The sequence below is a fragment of the Lepisosteus platostomus genome, chromosome 5, assembly GCF_059453375.1.
Source record: "Lepisosteus platostomus isolate fLepPlt1 chromosome 5, fLepPlt1.hap1, whole genome shotgun sequence".
Classification (NCBI taxonomy): domain Eukaryota; kingdom Metazoa; phylum Chordata; class Actinopteri; order Semionotiformes; family Lepisosteidae; genus Lepisosteus; species Lepisosteus platostomus.
In genome coordinates, this window is record NC_142615.1 from 62312424 (window position 1) to 62335629 (window position 23206).

The 23206-nt window shown below is 49.5% G+C and overlaps 6 non-coding genes and 9 pseudogenes across 6 annotated transcripts; 1 reads left to right on the top strand and 14 right to left on the bottom strand.

The window, feature by feature from the left end:
- The first annotated feature begins 230 nt into the window (after positions 1–230).
- LOC148670781 (5S ribosomal RNA) lies at positions 231–349 on the top strand (annotated as a pseudogene).
- A 9470-nt stretch (positions 350–9819) lies between these two features.
- Positions 9820–9938, bottom strand: LOC148670782 (5S ribosomal RNA; annotated as a pseudogene).
- A 537-nt stretch (positions 9939–10475) lies between these two features.
- On the bottom strand, positions 10476–10594 carry LOC148670783 (5S ribosomal RNA). Its single transcript, XR_015938822.1, has one exon. It is a non-coding gene; the product is annotated as a 5S ribosomal RNA (ribosomal RNA).
- A 537-nt stretch (positions 10595–11131) lies between these two features.
- On the bottom strand, positions 11132–11250 carry LOC148670784 (5S ribosomal RNA). Its single transcript, XR_015939136.1, has one exon. It is a non-coding gene; the product is annotated as a 5S ribosomal RNA (ribosomal RNA).
- A 519-nt stretch (positions 11251–11769) lies between these two features.
- Positions 11770–11888, bottom strand: LOC148670785 (5S ribosomal RNA; annotated as a pseudogene).
- Positions 11889–12425: 537 nt separating this feature from the next.
- Positions 12426–12544, bottom strand: LOC148670786 (5S ribosomal RNA; annotated as a pseudogene).
- Positions 12545–13081: 537 nt separating this feature from the next.
- On the bottom strand, positions 13082–13200 carry LOC148670787 (5S ribosomal RNA; annotated as a pseudogene).
- Positions 13201–13737: 537 nt separating this feature from the next.
- On the bottom strand, positions 13738–13856 carry LOC148670788 (5S ribosomal RNA). Its single transcript, XR_015938467.1, has one exon. It is a non-coding gene; the product is annotated as a 5S ribosomal RNA (ribosomal RNA).
- A 537-nt stretch (positions 13857–14393) lies between these two features.
- LOC148670789 (5S ribosomal RNA) lies at positions 14394–14512 on the bottom strand. The gene has a single exon (XR_015937848.1). It is a non-coding gene; the product is annotated as a 5S ribosomal RNA (ribosomal RNA).
- Positions 14513–15049: 537 nt separating this feature from the next.
- On the bottom strand, positions 15050–15168 carry LOC148670790 (5S ribosomal RNA; annotated as a pseudogene).
- A 537-nt stretch (positions 15169–15705) lies between these two features.
- Positions 15706–15824, bottom strand: LOC148670791 (5S ribosomal RNA). Its single transcript, XR_015938879.1, has one exon. It is a non-coding gene; the product is annotated as a 5S ribosomal RNA (ribosomal RNA).
- A 537-nt stretch (positions 15825–16361) lies between these two features.
- On the bottom strand, positions 16362–16480 carry LOC148670792 (5S ribosomal RNA; annotated as a pseudogene).
- Positions 16481–17017: 537 nt separating this feature from the next.
- Positions 17018–17136, bottom strand: LOC148670793 (5S ribosomal RNA; annotated as a pseudogene).
- A 537-nt stretch (positions 17137–17673) lies between these two features.
- Positions 17674–17792, bottom strand: LOC148670794 (5S ribosomal RNA; annotated as a pseudogene).
- A 699-nt stretch (positions 17793–18491) lies between these two features.
- On the bottom strand, positions 18492–18656 carry LOC148670795 (U1 spliceosomal RNA). The gene has a single exon (XR_015937590.1). It is a non-coding gene; the product is annotated as a U1 spliceosomal RNA (small nuclear RNA).
- Between the last annotated feature and the right edge of the window lie 4550 nt (positions 18657–23206).

Consider the following 23206-nt stretch of genomic DNA (forward strand, 5'->3'; position numbering starts at 1 on the left):
ACAGCAGCAGCTCTCCACAGCGATCCTCTATAGCGCCCTTTCTCCCGCTGCTCCATCCTCATTGGAAGGAAGCAAGAGTGAAAGGCTGAAGTGAAATAGAGCGGGGACGAAGGCAGTGAAGAGAGAGAACGTGGAAAGAAGAGAAAAACGCAAGGGAAAAAAAGCAGCGTCGTAAAAGAGGTGACGGAGCTGTCCTCTCAATAAGAAGGGTGCCAGCGAGCCTTGCTCTCGGTTACGGCCACACCCCCTTGAGCACGCCTGATCTCGTCTGATCTCCGAAGCTAAACAGGGATGGGCCTGGTTAGTACTTGGATGGGAGACCGCCTGGGAATACCAGGTGCTGTAAGCTTTTAAGCGCAGGAGGCCCCCTATCCCCGCTCGCTCGCTCATTCCCCTGTTCACACGTGCAGTGCGGCTTGTCCGTCTGTTTATTTGTCAGCTTTGGCGAGACACGGGTGCTTGTGTATTAGCGTGAGCGTTTTTTATTCTGATCAGGAACAGTTTTACAAGTCCGCAAAGGATCGAGGAAAGGTTTATCGCCAGCTGAAAAGAGACACAGCGCTTCGGCTGTGGAGACTTTATTAATAAGGCCCCTCAGTAGTTGAGATCTCTGTTATACCCATCTAGAAACATGCAATCAGCATGTTATTGCTGAAGCAATAGTCACAACATTATTCCACACCTGGGTGAGATGCGGGTTATGATGACAGTCATGCTTTCTACACCTTATACTGAGCTCAGAAATGGACCAAGCGGACATCTCACGAGCAGATCCCTCCGCGTATAAGAAAGGCAATTTGTCTCAGCAAAAATACCACGGATTCACATCCAAAATATGATAAAAAGGCAAAAACCCCACACTTGGAATGCAAACGTACCCTAAAAAGGAAACACGGTTTTAAAACGAACTTGATTTTCCCCTGGAGAAACCTTTTTATGGACACACATCGCATCTATTACACATGTAGAACTAAATATAAAGATAAAACTTCATATAAGAAGTCATGACATATCACACATGACGAAGTCTGGTCCAGAATAAACAGTTTACACTGACCCACCTTTATTTACCCTGGTCACTCACTTCTATTAACTGTTTAACTGGGTAACAAATTAATATTTGTTTCAATTTGGGATCTACACCTGGGAGCCCTGAAATGTTGGCCAGAGGGGAGAAGCTGATATTCAGACGTGAGAATATATTAAAAAAAGGATCTGATGTTGTTTTTCACCTGTCTAATCAAAGCTTGTTCAAAAATTATCTGATTATAGGACACACGAGTTTATAATCATACTCATTCCACTTTTTAACCCCGTATATATGCACAATGTGAAACGTATATACACTAAATCTCACGTGTGACTCCCATAATATACATTTCTTTACGAAAATTAGGAACACTTACTACAATTATCAACCCCCCATGACGAGGCAATATTTCATACCTTTGTTTCTTTGTGGGTTCAAAGTTCTGTCCTGTCGTTTCACACGTAATGTTTTGGTAGTTATCTCAATTTTCCTTTGCAATTATCTCCAAGATCATCATCAACTTTTTGTAAAACGCTATGCACAACTGATATTTAAAGAAAGTCCTGTACCAAAACGTCTTCGTAGGGAAAGACAACTTTTTTTTTCCTTACGTTAGTCGCTACACGGTTACTCAGAAAATCCATTCACCGCCTTTAAAAAAAAAGTTTCGTTTTTTATTGTGGTTCACTGACATTTCTGTCACAATTCTGAGGGACCCCATATAAAATTCACTTGCCGGTATAAAGACGCCGGCGAGGATAAGACAGGTATCGAGCCACCTGCGTATCTAGCGGACGTTTAAAATAAAAAAAATGGCGTGTAATGTTGCGAAGGGCTACTGTTTTTTTTTAATAGTTTGTCGATTGTAAGGGACGTGGGCCGCGACAGAAATACTGGACGGGGTGGGAAAAGGTTTATTGATGGTTTATTGTACCGCAACGGTCACAATTGACTCACCAGCAAAGATGGCACCGAGGCCACATCGGCTCCCTCCCGCCCTGCCTCGCACCGAAGCTCGAGCTGCGGAGCGCGACGCCAAACCGCCAGTCCACGGGCGCGGGCGCCGGACACAGACGTCATAAACCCTTCCGAGGCGCAGGAATTATAGATCACTGTAGTTTCTTCTGGACCCGGGTTAGGGACAGTGTGCCCTCCGTGAGAGTCTTCTGAGGAAGCCAGTGTCTCATGGGTGTCCAGGCTTGGTACCATCTGTCCATCACAGGACACACACACACTCACTCACACACCCTGGACAGGACACCAGTCACTCACAGGACACACACACACACTCACACTCACACTCACACACACTCACACACACACACACACACACCCTGAACAGGACACCAGTCCCTCACAGGACACACACACACAACCTGGATAGGACACCAGTCCCTCACAGGACACTCAGACACACACTCACACACCCTGGACAGGAACCAGTCACTCACAGGACACACACACGCACATACACACACACACACTCACACTCACACTCACACTCACACACACACACACACTCACACACACACACACACACACACACACTCACACACACACACTCACACACCCTGAACAGGACACCAGTCCCTCACAGGACACCCACACACAACCTGGATAGGACACCAGTCCCTCACAGGACACTCAGACACACACTCACACACCCTGGACAGGAACCAGTCCATCACATGACAAACACACACTCACTCACACACCCTGGACAGGACAGCACTCCATCACAGGACACACACACACCAGGGCCAGTTTTCCCAGAAGCCAATTAGCCCAAAAGCCTGGGTGAGCTCCTCCAGTCAGTACAGGGGGCTCTCTGCCTTCAGCTCTGTTCGCCGATGTCCCACCAGCCCGTCTCTCTCTCAGCCTGTCTCTTGACTTGCAGGAGGAAGAGGAGGTGGAGACAGCTCCTCCGGCAGGAGAGAGGAAGAAGGTCAGTGCTGGTCCCACCCTACCTCCTGTCCTGTCTGTGGTGGAGTTTCGCCATCTTGTCTGTCTTGTCAGCCCTGTCTGTCACTGTCTCTCTCCTCCTCCTCTCTGTGCTGTGGTGTCCAGTCAGTGTGTCTCTCTCCTCCTCTTCTCTGTCCTATGGTGTACAGTGGGTCAGTATTAGTGGGCTACACCCAGGCTCACTCACTGCGAGTGTGATCTCAGCAGAGTCTCTGTACTCTTGGGACACTTGACTCACCTGTCTCTCTCTTTCTCTCCCTGTGCTGTCCCTCTCCTGCCCCCTCTCTCCCTACTCGGACTCCAGCTGGAGGAGGTCCAATCACCACCTCCTGTGAGACAGAAGAAAAAGAAAGTGGGTAATGCTCTGATTCTCTCTTTACTCCTGTCCAGTGTCCAGTCAGTGTGTGTGTATGAACCCCTCTCTCTCTCAGTGCAGTGTTCATGTACTGGAGTGTCCAGTCAGTGTGTGTGTATGAACCCCTCTCTCTCTCAGTGCAGTGTTCATGTCCTGGAGTGTCCAGTCCGACTCTTAACGTGACTCTCCTGTCTCTGCTTCAGAAGTGCTGGTGCGTCTTTTTAAAGTCCCTGAGCTGCATGTCGGTGGAGACAGATGATAAGGACGAGCCGATGGAGGCGGCGGAGACCGTGTGTCAGGAGAGGAAGAGCGAGGGAGAGGAGGAGCAGGCTGCCGGGAAGGACAAGAAGAAGAAGAGGAGGTGCAGGTGAGCAGACAGGGGGACGCCGCCCGGTCGTGTCTGTGATTCAAGAAGGAGTCTCCTCTTGCTGTTTGATGTCATGGTGATGTCCGTGTCTGTGTCCCTCACACCTGCAATAACAATATTCTTTCCAGGTTCCTTTCCTGGTTCTGTGCCAGCTAAGATCGGAGTCGCCTTCCCCACCAAGGACTGGACTGGACTGGACTGGACTGGAGCTGAGGGACACCAGACTGGACTGGACTGGAGCCAAGGGACCCCAGACTGTGCTGGACCGAAGCTGAGGGACCCCAGACTGCACTGGACCGGAGCTGAGAGACACCAGACTGGACTGGACTGGAGCTGAGGGACCCCAGTCTGTGCTGGACCGAAGCTGAGGGACCCCAGTCTGTGCTGGGCCAAAGCTGAGGGACCCCAGTCTGTGCTGGACCGAAGCTGAGGGACTCCAGACTGTGCTGGACCAAAGCTGAGGGGCCCCAGACTGGACTGGACTGGAGCTGAGGGGCCCCAGGCTGTGCTGGACCGAAGCTGAGGGACCCCAGACTGGACTGGACCAAAGCTAAGGGACCCCAGACTGTGCTGGACTGAAGCTGAGGGACCCCAGTCTGGACCGAAGCTGAGAGACCCCAGTCTGTGCTGGACCGAAGCTGAGGGACCCCAGTCTGGACTGCACTGGAGCTGAGGGACCCCAGTCTGGACCGAAGCTGAGGGACCCCAGTCTGTGCTGGGCCGAAGCTGAGGGACACCAGTCTGGACTGAAGCTGAGGGACCCCAGACTGTGCTGGGCCGAAGCTGAGGGACCCCAGTCTGTGCTGGACCGAAGCTGAGGGACCCCAGACTGTGCTGGACCGAAGCTGAGGGACCCCAGACTGGGCTGCACTGGAGCTGAGGGACACCAGACTGGACTGGACTGCACTGGAGCTGAGGGGCCCCATACTGGACTGGACCAGAGCTGAGGGGCCCCAGACTGGACTGGACCGGAGCTGAGGGACCCCAGATCCCAGTCTGGACTGAAGCTGAGGGACCCCAGTCTGGACTGAAGCTGAGGGACCCCAGACCCCAGTCTGGACTGAAGCTGAGGGACCCCAGACTGGACTGTGGAAAACTTTCACATTATCTCCACCTGAGTCCTCAGATCGTCTGCATGACCTTGTATTATTAAGTATTATTTTAAGGTCCTGTGATGATCGTAAGATGGGGGGGGGGGTGTGTCCCTTGACATTAATCTGTATTGTAATTTTTGTTCTTTTGTTAAGCATCATTAAAATGTTTTTTAAAAAAAGCTTTTGGTTTTTTCCCTCCCCCCCCGAAACGAACAAACAGAGTCTGTCTTTCTCTTTCATCCCGGAGAGTTTGTGGTTGATGGATTGAGGCCGAGAGCCCTCGTTGTCGGCGTGCCACCAGTTAGCGGGGCTAAAGCAGGGGGGGCATCGTGTCCAATACTCCTTGAAACGAGACAGATTTCAAGCCACCTCCGTCTGAAGAGAAGGAAGTTGACCACGAACTCCAGGGTGTCCTAGGAAGCTCTTTAGCCATCGTTTGCCCAGCAGCCATCTCACCCTGCAGCTCCCAGCTAGCAGCCCCCTCCCCACTGGAGCCCAGCAGGTAGAAGCCTGGTCAGTACCTGGAGGGGAGACTCCTGGGAAAAACTGAGGTTGCTGCTGGGAGAGGTGTGAGTGGGGCCAGCAGGGGGCGCTTTCACCCTGCGGTCTGTGTGGGTCCTGATGCCCCAGTATAGTGACGGGGGACACTGGACTGTAAACAGGCGCCGTCCTTCGGATAAGACGTCAAACCGAGGTCCTGACTCTCTGTGCTCATTAACAATCCCGGGGTGTTTCTGGAGAGGAGTAGGGGTGTTACCCCAGTGTCCTGGCCTGATTCCCCCCCTGGTCTTGACCCATCATGGCCTCCTTATCACCCCCCCTCTCTGAACTGGCTCCATCCCTCTGCTCTCCTCCCCACTGAGAGCTGCTGTGTGCTGAGCGGACTGGAGCATCATCCACGTGGGGGCTGCACACTGGGGGGGCTGGAGGGGATCCCCCTGACCTGGGAAGAGCTCTGAGTGGAGAGTCCAGACGGATTAATTATTATTATTATTATTCGTGCTGCACTGGGCTTCAGTCCTGGTAGTGAGAGGGGGATCTGTGATCAGTACAGATACTTATGACTGTATAATAATACACGATAGAAATGGAAAACAGGGTAGCGCTGTAGTCTCTTCGAAACGTTTTGAACTGCCAGAAGAAGTTTTCACAACCCGGACTCGTGAAGGTACAGGTCTTCTCCCTTCGTCCGGAGTAAGGTGAGAGGTTATCCCCTCGGGGCGCAGTATCCCCGATGCACCCCCCCACCACCACCCAAAATGACACACACTTCTGTGACGATTGGGAGACCCCGGTTCGATCAGCCCCTGCGGTGTAGGAAACGACCCGCTGGAGAGAACACGCAGACTCCACACAGAAGGGTCACCTCGGCATTTATTCCAACAGCAAAACACCAGAGAGAAACGGGTCTCCGAAAGATGAGCGCACACCGGGAAAAACACTACGGGGTCATTACAAATGGGAATAGGAGTTCTTTTTTTCTTTTCCGGACGTCAGTTGTATCGTGTCCTGGTGATTTCTCCTGTTTCGAACGGAGTTCAATGTCACGTTTCTACTTTATTAGAGAGAGGCACTGAACTTTGGGGAACGTGACATCCACCCAGTATTACTAGTAGGTTGATAAATATAAATGTTCTTTTTCCCCCCGTATGATACCTCGCGAAATATAACGATGGCCAACTCCTTAAGTCGAAATTTAAACCCTTCTCACGCTACAAGACAGTCCGTCAACATCGCCGCGGCCCGAAGCGCAACCTTCGGTATGACGTTGGTGGAAAAGGGGGTGGGGTAAGTACGTCACAGCCGGGGGAAGCCCCTATCACGTGAGAGGGGTGCTGCGGGCGACGAGCCCCCGGGGGCGAAGAGAAGTTGATTTGCGTGGGGTGTGGAAACACTACACGACCGGGCAAGCGAGCCGTTTTTTTTTTTGTTTTGTTTTTTCAGAACATCAGAACAACCGCAGAGATGACCATCGATCCACTCCGGACGTTTCCTTTTTTGTCCTTTTTGGCCTCCAAAATAAAAAAAAAAAACTGGGATCCATCGTGGCGTTGCCAAATTAAAACGTCAACCACTTTTCGGGCTTTCGTGCTGTCCATGATGAAACCGTCATGGTTGTGTAAGGATACGTTACGTCACAGACCGGCGGCGCTCGGACGTGAGGAGTGTCGTTACGTTTTTGAAACGGGCACGTCAGACAAGATCTCTGACAAGATCTCTGAAAAACCCAAACCTATAAGATTCAATTTCAATTCAGTTTTTTTTATATAGCGCCTTTCACAACAAGAATGCCCCAAGGCCCCGAACAAAGGAGTTGTTCCACACCCCCGCCACCCTCTGTGTACAGTAGAGCCCCCTGTACTGACTGGAGGAGCTCACCCAGCTGTGTCTGGAGAGAAGCCGGGGTATCGGCTTCAACCACAGGGCTGGGCGGCTTGTTCCCCACCCCCATCCCCTTCTGTGTACAGAAGAGCCTCCTGTCCTGACTCCAGTAGGAAATGTCACCTGGAGGCAACACACCGGCTTCTTTTAACAGATCACCTCGGGAATCGGGAACAACGGAGCTGTGTGCGGCCGTCTGTACGGAGGGGTTCAGCGCGGGGGGGCTCCGGGCTCGGGTCTGGACCCGGGGGGGGGGGGGGGGCTGTCTGTGTGGAGTCTGCATGTTCTCCCTGTGTTCTTCGGGTCCAAAGACAGGCTTTTGGGCTAATTGGCTTCTGGGAAAACTGGCCCTGGTGTGTGTGTGTCCTATGATGGAGTGCTGTCCTGTCCAGGGTGTGTGAGTGAATGTGTGTTTGTCATGTGATGGACTGGTTCCTGTCCAGGGTGTGTGAGTGTGTGTGTCTGAGTGTCCTGTGAGGGACTGGTGTCCTATCCAGGTTGTGTGTGTGTGTCCTGTGAGGGACTGGTGTCCTGTTCAGGGTGTGTGAGTGTGTGTGTGTATCCTGTGAGTGACTGGTGTCCTGTCCAGGGTGTGTGAGTGTGTGTGTCCTGTGATGGACTGGTGTCCTATCTAGGGTGTGTGTATGTCCTGTGATGGACTGGTGTCCTGTCCAGGGTGTGTGAGTGAGTGTGTGTGTGTCCTGTGATGGACTGGTGTCCTGTCCAGGGTGTGTGAGTGTGTGTGTCTGTGTGTCCTGTGATGGACAGATGGTACCAAGCCTGGACACCCATGAGACACTGGCTTCCTCAGAAGACTCTCACGGAGGGCACACTGTCCCTAACCCGGGTCCAGAAGAAACTACAGTGATCTATAATTCCTGCGCCTCGGAAGGGTTTATGACGTCTATGTCCGGCGCCCGCGCCCGTGGACTGGCGGTTTGGCGTCGCGCTCCGCATCTCGAGCTTCGGTGCGAGGCAGGGCGGGAGGGAGCCGATGTGGCCTCGGCGCCATCTTTGCTGGTGAGTCAATTGTGACCGTTGCGGTACAATAAACCATCAATAAACCTTTTCCCACCCCGTCCAGTATTTCTGTCGCGGCCCACGTCCCTTACAATCGACAAACTATAAAAAAAACAGTAGCCCTTCGCAACATTACACGCCATTTTTTTATTTTAAACGTCCGCTAGATACGCAGGTGGCTCGATACCTGTCTTATCCTCGCCGGCGTCTTTATACCGGCAAGTGAATTTTATTTGGGGTCCCTCAGAATTGTGACAGAAATGTCAGTGAACCACAATAAAAAACGAAACTTTTTTTTTAAAGGCGGTGAATGGATTTTTTGAGTAACCGTGTAGCGACTAACGTAAGGAAAAAAAGTTGTCTTTCCCTACGAAGACGTTTTGGTACAGGACTTTCTTTAAATATCAGTTGTGCATAGCGTTTTACAAAAAGTTGATGATGATCTTGGAGATAATTGCAAAGGAAAATTGAGATAACTACCAAAACATTACGTGTGAAACGACAGGACAGAACTTTGAACCCACAAAGAAACAAAGGTATGAAATATTGCCTCGTCATGGGGGGTTGATAATTGTAGTAAGTGTTCCTAATTTTCGTAAAGAAATGTATATTATGGGAGTCACACGTGAGATTTAGTGTATATACGTTTCATATTGTGCATATATACGGGGTTAAAAAGTGGAATGAGTATGATTATAAACTCGTGTGTCCTATAATCAGATAATTTTTGAACAAGCTTTGATTAGACAGGTGAAAAACAACATCAGATCCTTTATTTTAATATATTCTCACGTCTGAATATCAGCTTCTCCCCTCTGGCCAACATTTCAGGGCTCCCAGGTGTAGATCCCAAATTGAAACAAATATTAATTTGTTACCCAGTTAAACAGTTAATAGAAGTGAGTGACCAGGGTAAATAAAGGTGGGTCAGTGTAAACTGTTTATTCTGGACTAGACTTCGTCATGTGTGATATGTCATGACTTCTTATATTAAGTTTTATCTTTATATTTAGTTCTACATGTGTAATAGATGCGATGTGTGTCCATAAAAAGGTTTCTCCAGGGGAAAATCAAGTTCGTTTTAAAACCGTGTTTCCTTTTTAGGGTACGTTTGCATTCCAAGTGTGGGGTTTTTGCCTTTTTGTATTTTTGCTGAGACAAGTTGCCTTTCTTATACGCGGAGGGATCTGCTCGTGAGATGTCCGCTTGGTCCATTTCTGAGCTCAGTATAAGGTGTAGAAAGCATGACTGTCATCATAACCCGCATCTCACCCAGGTGTGGAATAATGTTGTGACTATTGCTTCAGCAATAACATGCTGATTGCATGTTTCTAGATGGGAATAACAGAGATCTCAACTACTGAGGGGCCTTATTAATAAAGTCTCCACAGCCGAAGCGCTGTGTCTCTTTTCAGCTGGCGATAAACCTTTCCTCGATCCTTTGCGGACTTGTTAAACTGTTCATGATCAGAATAAAAAACGCTCACGCTAATACACAAGCACCCGTGTCTCGCCAAAGCTGACAAATAAACAGACGGACAAGCCGCACTGCACGTGTGAACAGGGGAATGAGCGAGCGCGCGGGGATAGGGCGCCTCCTGCGCTTAAAAGCTTACAGCACCTGGTATTCCCAGGCGGTCTCCCATCCAAGTACTAACCAGGCCCATCCCTGTTTAGCTTCCGAGATGAGACGAGATCAGGCGTGCTCAAGGGGGTGTGGCCGTAAGCGAGAGCAAGGCTCGCTGGCACCCTTCTTATTGAGAGGACAGCTCCGTCACCTCTTTTACGACGCTGCTTTTTTTCTCTTGCGTTTTTCTCTTCTTCCCACGTTCTCTCTCTTCACTGCCTTCGTCCCCGCTCTATTTCACTTCAGCCTTTCACTCTTGCTTCCTTCCAATGAGGACGGAGCTGCGGGAGAAAGGGCGCTATAGAGGATCGCTGTGGAGAGCTGCTGCTGTGCTTTGACATCTGAGCTCTGTGGAAAACGATCTCAATACAATTCTGAAAAATGCGACTCTCCGAACGCCAGCCGAACAAGTCTCCACAGCCGAAGCGCTGTGTCTCTTTTCAGCTGGCGATAAGCCTTTCCTCGATCCTTTGCGTACTTGTAAAACTGTTCCTGATCAGAATAAAAAACGCTCACGCTAATACACAAGCACCCGTGTCTCGCCAAAGCTGAGAAATAAACAGACGGACAAGCCGCACTGCACGTGTGAACAGGGGAATGAGCGAGCGAGCGGGGATAGGGCGCCTCCTGCGCTTAAAAGCTTACAGCACCTGGTATTCCCAGGCGGTCTCCCATCCAAGTACTAACCAGGCCCATCCCTGTTTAGCTTCCGAGATCAGACGGGATCAGGCGTGCTCAAGGGGGTGTGGCCGTAAGCAAGAGCAAGGCTCGCTGGCACCCTTCTTATTGAGAGGACAGCTCCGTCACCTCTTTTACGACGCTGCTTTTTTTCCCTTGCGTTTTTCTCTTCTTCCCACGTTCTCTCTCTTCACTGCCTTCGTCCCCGCTCTATTTCACATCAGCCTTTCACTCTTGCTTCCTTCCAATGAGGACGGAGCTGCGGGAGAAAGGGGGCTATAGAGGATCGCTGTGGAGAGCTGCTGCTGTGCTTTGACATCTGAGCTCTGTGGAAAACGATCTCAATACAATTCTGAAAAACGCGACTCTCCAAACGCCAGCCGAACAAGTCTCCACAGCCAAAGCGCTGTGTCTCTTTTCAGCTGGCGATAAACCTTTCCTCGATCCTTTGCGGACTTGTTAAACTGTTCATGATCAGAATGAAAAACGCTCACGCTAATACACAAGCACCCGTGTCTCGCCAAAGCTGACAAATAAACAGACGGACAAGCCGCACTGCACTTGTGAACAGGGGAATGAGCCAGCGAGCGGGGATAGGGCGCCTCCTGCGCTTAAAAGCTTACAGCACCTGGTATTCCCAGGCGGTCTCCCATCCAAGTACTAACCAGGCCCATCCCTGTTTAGCTTCCGAGATCAGATGAGATCAGGCGTGCTCAAGGGGGTGTGGCCGTAAGCGAGAGCAAGGCTCGCTGGCACCCTTCTTATTGAGAGGACAGCTCCGTCACCTCTTTTACGACGCTGCTTTTTTTACCTTGCGTTTTTCTCTTCTTCCCACGTTCTCTCTCTTCACTGCCTTCGTCCCCGCTCTATTTCACTTCAGCCTTTCACTCTTGCTTCCTTCCAATGAGGACGGAGCTGCGGGAGAAAGGGCGCTATAGAGGATCGCTGTGGAGAGCTGCTGCTGTGCTTTGACATCTGAGCTCTGTGGAAAACGATCTCAATACAATTCTGAAAAACGCGACTCTCCGAACGCCAGCCGAACAAGTCTCCTCAGCCGAAGCGCTGTGTCTCTTTTCAGCTGGCGATAAACCTTTCCTCGATCCTTTGCGGACTTGATCAGAATAGAAAACGCTCACGCTAATACACAAGCACCCGTGTCTCGCCAAAGCTGACAAATAGACGGACAAGCCGCACTGCACGTGTGAACAGGGGAATGAGCGAGCTAGCGGGGATAGGGCGCCTCCTTTGCTTAAAAGCTTACAGCACCTGGTATTCCCAGGCGGTCTCCCATCCAAGTACTAACCAGGCCCATCCCTGTTTAGCTTCCTAGATCAGACGAGATCAGGCGTGCTCAAGGGGGTGTGGCCGTAAGCGAGAGCAAGGCTCGCTGGCACCCTTCTTATTGAGAGGACAGCTCCGTCACCTCTTTTACGACGCTGCTTTTTTTACCTTGCGTTTTTCTCTTCTTCCCACGTTCTCTCTCTTCACTGCCTTCGTCCCCGCTCTATTTCACTTCAGCCTTTCACTCTTGCTTCCTTCCAATGAGGACGGAGCTGCGGGAGAAAGGGCGCTATAGAGGATCGCTGTGGAGAGCTGCTGCTGTGCTTTGACATCTGAGCTCTGTGGAAAACGATCTCAATACAATTCTGAAAAACGCGACTCTCCGAACGCCAGCCGAACAAGTCTCCTCAGCCGAAGCGCTGTGTCTCTTTTCAGCTGGCGATAAACCTTTCCTCGATCCTTTGCGGACTTGTTAAACTGTTCATGATCAGAATAAAAAACGCTCACGCTAATACACAAGCACCCGTGTCTCGCCAAAGCTGACAAATAAAGAGACGGACAAGCCGCACTGCACGTGTGAACAGGGGAATGAGCGAGCGAGCGGGGATAGGGCGCCTCCTGCGCTTAAAAGCTCACAGCACCTGGTACTCCCAGGCGGTCTCCCATCCAAGTACTAACCAGGCCCATCCCTGTTTAGCTTCCGAGATCAGACGAGATCAGGCGTGCTCAAGGGGGTGTGGCCGTAAGCGAGAGCAAGGCTCGCTGGCACCCTTCTTATTGAGAGGACAGCTCCGTCACCTCTTTTACGACGCTGCTTTTTTTCCCTTGCGTTTTTCTCTTCTTCCCACGTTCTCTCTCTTCACTGCCTTCGTCCCCGCTCTATTTCACTTCAGCCTTTCACTCTTGCTTCCTTCCAATGAGGACGGAGCTGCGGGAGAAAGGGCGCTATAGAGGATCGCTGTGGAGAGCTGCTGCTGTGCTTTGACATCTGAGCTCTGTGGAAAACGATCTCAATACAATTCTGAAAAACGCGACTCTCCGAACGCCAGCCGAACAAGTCTCCACAGCCGAAGCGCTGTGTCTCTTTTCAGCTGGCGATAAACCTTTTCTCGATCCTTTGCGGACTTGTTAAACTGTTCATGATCAGAATAAAAAACGCTCACGCTAATACACAAGCACCCGTGTCTCGCCAAAGCTGACAAATAAACAGACGGACAAGCCGCACTGCACGTGTGAACAGGGGAATGAGTGAGCGAGCGGGGGTAGGGCGCCTCATGCGCTTAAAAGTTTACAGCACCTGGTATTCCCAGGCGGTCTCCCATCCAAGTACTAACCAGGCCCATCCCTGTTTAGCTTCCGAGATCAGACGAGATCAGGCGTGCTCAAGGGGGTGTGGCCGTAAGCGAGAGCAAGGCTCGCTGGCACCCTTCTTATTGAGAGGACAGCTCCGTCACCTCTTTTACGACGCTGCTTTTTTTCCCTTGCGTTTTTCTCTTCTTCCCACGTTCTCTCTCTTCACTGCCTTCGTCCCCGCTCTATTTCACTTCAGCCTTTCACTCTTGCTTCCTTCCAATGAGGACGGAGCTGCGGGAGAAAGGGCGCTATAGAGGATCGCTGTGGAGAGCTGCTGCTGTGCTTTGACATCTGAGCTCTGTGGAAAACGATCTCAATACAATTCTGAAAAACACGACTCTCCGAACGCCAGCCGAACAATTCTCCACAGCCGAAGCGCTGTGTCTCTTTTCAGCTGGCGATAAACCTTTCCTCGATCCTTTGCAGACTTGTTAAACTGTTCCTGATCAGAATAAAAAACGCTCACGCTAATACACAAGCACCCGTGTCTCGCCAAAGCTGACAAATAAACAGACGGACAAGCCGCACTGCACGTATGAACAGGGGAATGAGCGAGCGAGCGGGGATAGGGCGCCTCCTGCGCTTAAAAGCTTACAGCACCTGGCATTCCCAGGCGGTCTCCCATCCAAGTACTAACCAGGCCCATCCCTGTTTAGCTTCCGAGATCAGACGAGATCAGGCGTGCTCAAGGGGGTGTGGCCGTAAGCGAGAGCAAAGCTCGCTGGCACCCTTCTTATTGAGAGGACAGCTCCGTCACCTCTTTTACGACGCTGCTTTTTTTCTCTTGCGTTTTTCTCTTCTTCCCACGTTCTCTCTCTTCACTGCCTTCGTCCCCGCTCTATTTCACTTCAGCCTTTCACTCTTGCTTCCTTCCAATGAGGACGGAGCTGCGGGAGAAAGGGCGCTATAGAGGATCGCTGTGGAGAGCTGCTGCTGTGCTTTGACATCTGAGCTCTGTGGAAAACGATCTCAATACAATTCTGAAAAACGCGACTCTCCGAACGCCAGCCGAACAAGTCTCCACAGCCGAAGCGCTGTGTCTCTTTTCAGCTGGCGATAAACCTTTCCTCGATCCTTTGCGGACTTGTTAAACTGTTCCTGATCAGAATAAAAAACGCTCACGCTAATACACAAGCACCCATGTCTCGCCAAAGCTGAGAAATAAACAGACGGACAAGCCGCACTGCACGTGTGAACAGGGGAATGAGCGAGCGAGCGGGGATAGGGCGCCTCCTGCGCTTAAAAGCTTACAGCACCTGGTATTCCCAGGCGGTCTCCCATCCAAGTACTAACCAGGCCCATCCCTGTTTAGCTTCCGAGATCAGACGAGATCAGGCGTGCTCAAGGGGGTGTGGCCGTAAGCGAGAGCAAGGCTCGCTGGGACCCTTCTTATTGAGAGGACAGCTCCGTCACCTCTTTTACGACGCTGCTTTTTTTCCCTTGCGTTTTTCTCTTCTTCCCACGTTCTCTCTCTTCACTGCCTTCGTCCCCGCTCTATTTCACTTCAGCCTTTCACTCTTGCTTCCTTCCAATGAGGACGGAGCTGCGGGAGAAAGGGCGCTATAGAGGATCGCTGTGGAGAGCTGCTGCTGTGCTTTGACATCTGAGCTCTGTGGAAAACGATCTCAATACAATTCTGAAAAACGCGACTCTCCGAACGCCAGCCGAACAAGTCTCCACAGCCGAAGCGCTGTGTCTCTTTTCAGCTGGCGATAAACCTTTCCTCGATCCTTTGCGGACTTGTAAAACTGTTCCTGATCAGAATAAAAAACGCTCACGCTAATACACAAGCACCCGTGTCTCGCCAAAGCTGACAAATAAACAGACGGACAAGCCGCACTGCACGTGTGAACAGGGGAATGAGCGAGCGAGCGGGGATAGGGCGCCTCCTGCGCTTAAAAGCTTACAGCACCTGGTATTCCCAGGCGGTCTCCCATCCAAGTACTAACCAGGCCCATCCCTGTTTAGCTTCCGAGATCAGACGAAATCAGGCGTGCTCAAGGGGGTGTGGCCGTAAGCGAGAGCAAGGTTCGCTGGCACCCTTCTTATTGAGAGGACAGCTCCGTCACCTCTTTTACGACGCTGCTTTTTTTCCCTTGCGTTTTTCTCTTCTTCCCACGTTCTTTCTCTTCACTGCCTTCGTCCCCGCTCTATTTCACTTCAGCCTTTCACTCTTGCTTCCTTCCAATGAGGACGGAGCTGCGGGAGAAAGGGCGCTATAGAGGATCGCTGTGGAGAGCTGCTGCTGTGCTTTGACATCTGAGCTCTGTGGAAAACGATCTCAATACAATTCTGAAAAACGCGACTCTCCGAACGCCAGCCGAACAAGTCTCCACAGCCGAAGCGCTGTGTCTCTTTTCAGCTGGCGATAAACGTTTCCTCGATCCTTTTCGGACTTGTAAAACTGTTCCTGATCAGAATAAAAAACGCTCACGCTAATACACAAGCACCCGTGTCTCGCCAAAGCTGACAAATAAACAGACGGACAAGCCGCACTGCACGTGTGAACAGGGGAATGAGCGAGCGAGCGGGGATAGGGCGCCTCCTGCGCTTAAAAGCTTACAGCACCTGGTATTCCCAGGCGGTCTCCCATCCAAGTACTAACCAGGCCCATCCCTGTTTAGCTTCCGAGATCAAACGAGATCAGGCGTGTTCAAGGGGGTGTGGCCGTAAGCGAGAGCAAGGCTCGCTGGCACCCTTCTTATTGAGAGGACAGCTCCGTCACCTCTTTTACGACGCTGCTTTTTTTCCCTTGCGTTTTTCTCTTCTTCCCACGTTCTCTCTCTTCACTGCCTTCATCCCCGCTCTATTTCACTTCAGCCTTTCACTCTTGCTTCCTTCCAATGAGGACGGAGCTGCGGGAGAAAGGGCGCTATAGAGGATCGCTGTGGAGAGCTGCTGCTGTGCTTTGACATCTGAGCTCTGTGGAAAACGATCTCAATACAATTCTGAAAAACGCGACTCTCCGAACGCCAGCCGAACAAGTCTCCACAGCCGAAGCGCTGTGTCTCTTTTCAGCTGGCGATAAACCTTTCCTCGATCCTTTGCGGACTTTTAAAACTGTTCCTGATCAGAATAAAAAACGCTCGCGCTAATACACAAGCACCCGTGTCTCGCCAAAGCTGACAAATAAACAGACGGACTAGCCGCACTGCACGTGTGAACAGGGGAATGAGCGAGCGAGCGGGGATAGGGCGCCTCCTGCGCTTAAAAGCTTACAGCACCTGGTATTCCCAGGCGGTCTCCCATCCAAGTACTAACCAGGCCCATCCCAGTTTAGCTTCCGAGATCAGACGAGATCAGGCGTGCTCAAAGGGGTGTGGCCGTAAGCGAGAGCAAGGCTCGCTGGCACCCTTCTTATTGAGAGGACAGCTCCGTCACCTCTTTTACGACGCTGCTTTTTTTCCCTTGCGTTTTTCTCTTCTTCCCACGTTCTCTCTCTTCACTGCCTTCGTCCCCGCTCTATTTCACTTCAGCCTTTCACTCTTGCTTCCTTCCAGTGAGGACGGAGCAGCGGGAGAAAGGGCGCTATAGAGGATCGCTGTGGAGAGCTGCTGCTGTGCTTTGACATCTGAGCTCTGTGGAAAACGATCTCAATACAATTCTGAAAAACGCGACTCTCCGAACGCCAGCCGAACAAGTCTCCACAGCCGAAGCGCTGTGTCTCTTTTCAGCTGGCGATAAACCTTTCCTCGATCCTTTGCGGACTTGTAAAACTGTTCCTGATCAGAATAAAAAACGCTCACGCTAATACACAAGCACCCGTGTCTCGCCAAAGCTGACAAATAAACAGACGGACAAGCCGCACTGCACGTGTGAACAGGGGAATGAGCGAGCGAGCGGGGATAGGGCGCCTCCTGCGCTTAAAAGCTTACAGCACCTGGTATTCCCAGGCGGTCTCCCATCCAAGTACTAACCAGGCCCATCCCTGTTTAGCTTCCGAAATCAGACGAGATCAGGCGTGCTCAAGGGGGTGTGGCCGTAAGCGAGAGCAAGGCTCGCTGGCACCCTTCTTATTGAGAGGACAGCTCCGTCACCTCTTTTACGACGCTGCTTTTTTTCCCTTGCGTTTTTCTCTTCTTCCCACGTTCTCTCTCTTCACTGCCTTCGTCCCCGCTCTATTTCACTTCAGCCTTTCACTCTTGCTTCCTTCCAATGAGGACGGAGCAGCGGGAGAAAGGGCGCTATAGAGGATCGCTGTGGAGAGCTGCTGCTGTGCTTTGACATCTGAGCTCTGTGGAAAACGATCTCAATACAATTCTGAAAAACGCGACTCTCCGAACGCCAGCCGAACAAGTCTCCACAGCCGAAGCGCTGTGTCTCTTTTCAGCTGGCGATAAACCTTTCCTCGATCCTTTGCGGACTTTTAAAACTGTTCCTGATCAGAATAAAAAACGCTCGCGCTAATACACAAGCACCCGTGTCTCGCCAAAGCTGACAAATAAACAGACGGACTAGCCGCACTGCACGTGTGAACAGGGGAATGAGCGAGCGAGCGGGGATAGGGCGCCTCCTGCGCTTAAAAGCTTACAGCACCTGGTATTCCCAGGCGGTCTCCCATCCAAGTACTAACCAGGCCCATCCCAGTTTAGCTTCCGAGATCAGACGAGATCAGGCGTGCTCAAAGGGGTGTGGCCGTAAGCGAGAGCAAGGCTCGCTGGCACCCTTCTTATTGAGAGGACAGCTCCGTCACCTCTTTTACGACGCTGCTTTTTTTCCCTTGCGTTTTTCTCTTCTTCCCACGTTCTCTCTCTTCACTGCCTTCGTCCCCGCTCTATTTCACTTCAGCCTTTCACTCTTGCTTCCTTCCAGTGAGGACGGAGCAGCGGGAGAAAGGGCGCTATAGAGGATCGCTGTGGAGAGCTGCTGCTGTGCTTTGACATCTGAGCTCTGTGGAAAACGATCTCAATACAATTCTGAAAAACGCGACTCTCCGAACGCCAGCCGAACAAGTCTCCACAGCCGAAGCCAAGCCTTCGAGCAGGGATACAATAGAGGTACAGCCATTCACTGTTTGACATGTCTGCACTGGTACAGAACCTAGCAATCAGAAAACGGGTGAAACTGTCTTGAGAATTAGCATACAGTACCGAGGTCCCCATGACCAAATAAAGGCTAACCTCGATAATCAGCCTAAATAATGCAGACAACAGCAAAACGACTGACTTTGAAAAGGGAATGAATGTCCGGAAGGAGTAGTGTAACCAGCTTGAAATGCTTCTCCGGACCTCTAACTAAAAGAAACCGGGAACCAGCAGTGGCATCGACTCCTTTCGAACTGGGATCCTATCGCAGCACGTGGTGTCGTAACTCTTCCGTATCCGATATTGGACCAAGCACATCAGGGGAGAGCGCGAACGCAGTCCCCCACTACCAGAAATAATTCAGTCGAGATTCCCACATTTGGGGAATTCGCAGGGGTCAGCACAGCCGGAGTGCAATGGCCGAGCCTCGCCCTGGGTGAATCTATTTTTTAAGAACTTTATTTTCTTTTCACAAAAAAATACAGGACATCACAAATTAGAAAGCTTTACATTAATATACATACTTAAAACAGTATATATGATCACATCTCATTACATTTTGACACGGTACCAGTTACATAGCAACAATTTCTTTTTTTCTGGTGTAAATCACATTCTTTACTTAAACATGATAATGTTTTTCACAGTTTCTTGAGATATTGACCTATGCTCTCAATTTCCCACAGATTTTCTGCTTCGTAGCTTCGTAGCAGTATCTGGGACAGACTTCCCCCCTGAGGGTAGCGGCCTGTACATTATTTCCCTTCTGAGTCTTTCCTGCTTCCCACCCCATAGAAATTGAAACATCAATCTCCTCAGCGCCGCCGCAACACGGTGTTGGATTGGGAAGGTAGAAGCCAGAAAATTCAAGACAGGCAAGAGCTCGGCTTTGATGACCAGCACCTTCCCTGTCATGGTGAGGTCTCGGTCCTTCCATTGCATCAGTTTTTTGTTTAAGATTGGCAATTTGTTCTGCCAATTTACTGTTCCTATCTCTTCTCCAAAATACACCCCCAGGACCTTAATTCTCTTCTCTTGCAGCCTGAGATCATGTCCTTCTTTTGGCTCCCTCCAGTTCTGATAAAAAATCTCACTCTTAGATTTGTTAATTTTTGCAGAGGAAGCCAAAGAGAACTGATCACAACACTGCAGTGCTCTGCTAATTGAGGCATTGTCAGAGAGGAGGAGGGTGACGTCATCCATGTATAGAGACGTCTTTACCTCCGTTTCTTTCAAAGCGCCGTGCACCTTTTCATTGCTCTCGCTTTCAGAGCCTCCGCATGGCACACGAAAAAAAATCAATATCAGGACGCGCATTGAAGTGAAAGCAGGAAACATGCACTGTGCAGATCCCTCCACATTAAGAGGTGAGTGGGTCTGTTTGATGCACAAAGAATGCTTTGAAAAGCGTCAAAAGCAAGTCATTCCAAGTTGGTCGTTTGTGTTTTCCATTCACATGCGAAATGCTGAAATGATCTCTCGGCTCCTCGGTTTTCATTTCTGCTCCATAAAGGAATCACAGCACGCGTCGGCTTCCAGCATGGTGGGTCGGGATATGATGCCGGGGGTCGGAGAGAGCGATGTCTTCCTCGTTAGTATAGTGGTGATTATCCCCACCTGTCACACGGGAGACCGGGGTACATCAGGACGCGCATTGAAGTGAAAGCAGGAAGCGCTGCGACATGCACTGTGCACACTAAGAGGTGAGTGGGTCTGTTCAATCACAGCGCTAGGCGAATCCCCAAACAGTATGCATGGCGACAAAAGGAGCCAGTTTGTTTCTGCTTGGTTTTGAACCAGGGACCTGTCGCGTGTGAGGCAAACGTGATAACCACAACACTACGGAAACGGTGGGAAGCTGTGCCCAGTGGCCCAGTGTTGAGCTTCGCCAATGCGATTCAGCAGCTTCCAGTGCCTTTATTGGAGTGCGCTGATGGACCTTGCTCATTCTCCAGAGACCAGCACGCTTTTCATGGACAGAGCAGGAAAGGCGGTGCCACATTCTACAGCCCTCTCCACGCAATCGACAAAATCGGGCTACTGAAGTGGAGAAAATCTCCTCTCCAGAAAGTGCAAATATCATCTTGGAGAGTATAAATCCTCTTGCCGAAGGTCAGCACTGTCTACGAGAGTACCCCTCCCACCTCCTGCAGGTTTCTGAGCTGCAGCAATGATCAGTTCGTCTCACATGCGAGAAGTCTTCAGGTGGAAACAAGAGCCCCCTCTTCTCGCACATTTTGCACATGTTTGAGTGGTTTTAATGCGGCTCTTTCGTACATGGTGCTGATCTTTTGGAAAGCAGGAGCAGGTGACTCCTGTCACACGAGAAAGCACAGCCTTTTCCACCCCCAGCGTGTGTTTTGGTAACTTGCCATGATCGTATAGTGGTCAGTACTTTGCGTTGTGGTCACAACAACCTCGGTTCGAATCTGGGTCATGGCAGAATAGGGGCGTCTGCCTGTACTACTTGCACGAATGAAGGCAAAAAAAAAGCCAATCGATGTGAACGAACGGCACTTTACAGAGGAGCGCTGCCTGAGTGGATTGTTGATGAGGCCACTCTGACATCTTCTGTTTTCTTCAATGACTTACTCAGTGAAAATATTCCAGGCGATCTTGTCACTGTACTCCACGTAGATGATCTAAATGAATTCACAGTAGAGTACAGGACACACAGTGAGGAGCTCACGCAGTCAGTACTCTTGAATACGACAAGAGGAAAGGCACACTGCACATCTGTGGAACAGATTTAGCTTAATTGGCTTAGCTGGCTAAAGCACCTGTCTAGTAAACAGGAGATCCTGGGTCCGATTCCCAGCGGTGCCTTTCTTCATGTCTTACTGTACAGAGTTTATCGTTATAGGCAAATCCCATGCCTTTTAATTTACGTGAATGCAAGTGTTCGTTTCCTTTCTGCAACAACTTGTTTTTAAAGAAATCTATACAGCTTGCGAAAGATGAAAGACAAATGTCCCCCAAAGAACCTGGAGCCTTAAGCCAGCACCTTAGACTGCTCAGCCACACTACCCGCTGTGCCTTGTCTCTTTGTCTCATTACTTGCCTGGAGGAAGCCGGGTGGCTCTTGCTCTTTTCGTCCAACTTCGTGGCGTTATGACTGTGGAACCGACTGCACCTGCTTTTTCTGAGATGCTTCCCCTCTCATGGCGAGATCTCGACTTCTTTAACATAAAGTTTTTCTGTGGAGCAGGCTTCAGACCTCTGCGTACAGCACCCTTGATCTCATTTTTTTTACAGCAGCTGCATCCGGAAAATTGTGCTTTTTACTTTTTATTTGTACAACAAAAATACATACAATACAAACAAGAGCACATATAACGTATCAAGAAAATCGCCAGGGGTTCATGCTATAATACAATTACATTTTATGAAACACGATTGCACAAGGTAAATAAGAAAAGGTCCGCACACCCAGTGGGCAGTGATTCGTCGAATATACTATATATCACATTTCTTTGAAAAAATAAAACATTTCCCTGGGTCAGAGATTAAATAAAACTTCACTCGCACCAAACAAATTTATATTTCTAAATATCACAACATGATCGAATTTAAGTCATTTTAATAACAATGAATAGTCACCTATGCATTGCAATATAAACATTTATATTGATTTAAATCGCGTTTAAATCGCCTTTATTTAAAACCCATAAATAAAGCTGATAGTGTTTAGACTTTTAATTATTTAAAACTGTATTATAGCAGCACAATGCACAATGCAACGTAAATCGCTATCTTTGTCTTCTGCGTAATAATGTTCACCTCTCTGTCCAGCAAATTAACAATAGTAATAATAATGAACTTTATTGTATATGGCGCCTTTAAAGGTGGCTCCTCAAAGCGCTTTACAGGATAAAAACAATAACAACATTACTGTTAGGCTGGGCAAACGATTTTTTTTTTAAAGAAATACAAAATGAGATATAATGATGTGTTCCGGCTTAGACATTAACGAAGAGCATAACAAAGGTCATAAAGGTCATAAACTATATTAATTTTGGAACATCAACATATTATGTAAACTGTATGTTGCTGTTATTGGTATTTTAAAGAAAAAAATACTGTAAAATCCTGGGTTCGGTACAATGATTCAGGCATTCATGTGAAGGACAACAGAGCTTTCACTGGCTCAAAAAGACAAAAAGAATAACGGACACAGCGCGAGCCTGCATTCTCTCCTCAGCCGTCCACACCACACTTTTCCCTGGGTCAGATTTTAAATAAAACTTCACTTGCACCAAACAAATTACCACACACTGAACACTGAACATGTTAACCCAAATATGTCTCACAATACTTTTATGGTACATTACTTTGCTAAAATGTATTTAAAAATAAAAACGATTACAAACGCCAGCAGAGAGAGAGACACATACACAGTTCTTCATTGTCAAAAAGTAATTGTTTTTTACTTTTTCAGCACCCAGACAAACGCAAACGCGTTATTAATGAAATGTTTTTATTCATTCTTAATCAAACTCACAAGTTGTCATCTGCTGTTGAAGCTCTGTGAGACTAGACTCACACATGGCTAGACTTGACTCGGCTCTGGCTTTCCCATCTATACCGATGCACTGCAAGTACAACCCCCCTCTCTGCGGGAGTGCTGGCTGTGATGAATTAAACCTGTTTCACAGGTATTTTCAAAGTAGAAGGGGGCGAGATTTCCAGCAAAAGACACCTCCCCCCCTTCAAAACCCAGTAAGTACAGTACTTACTAGTTAAGAAAGCTAGGCTCCTCAATGAAATCGCTTTAACATGCTAATGCATTGGTGTATTGGAGTAAGTAAAAAGACAAGGGACATTCTTCCTCCCCCTACATTCTCAGAGTAGAATAGAATTTTCCTTTGACAAAACAAGGCTCGCCAGATAATGTGAATCGAAACCTGTTTTTCTAGCTTTTAAAGTCGTGCAATGTGTAAGCAGGAACACATCATTATTTCTTACATATGAAAAATACATAATATAGCTCCCAAACAAACACAAACGTGTTTTTAATAAAATGCTTTTGTTCA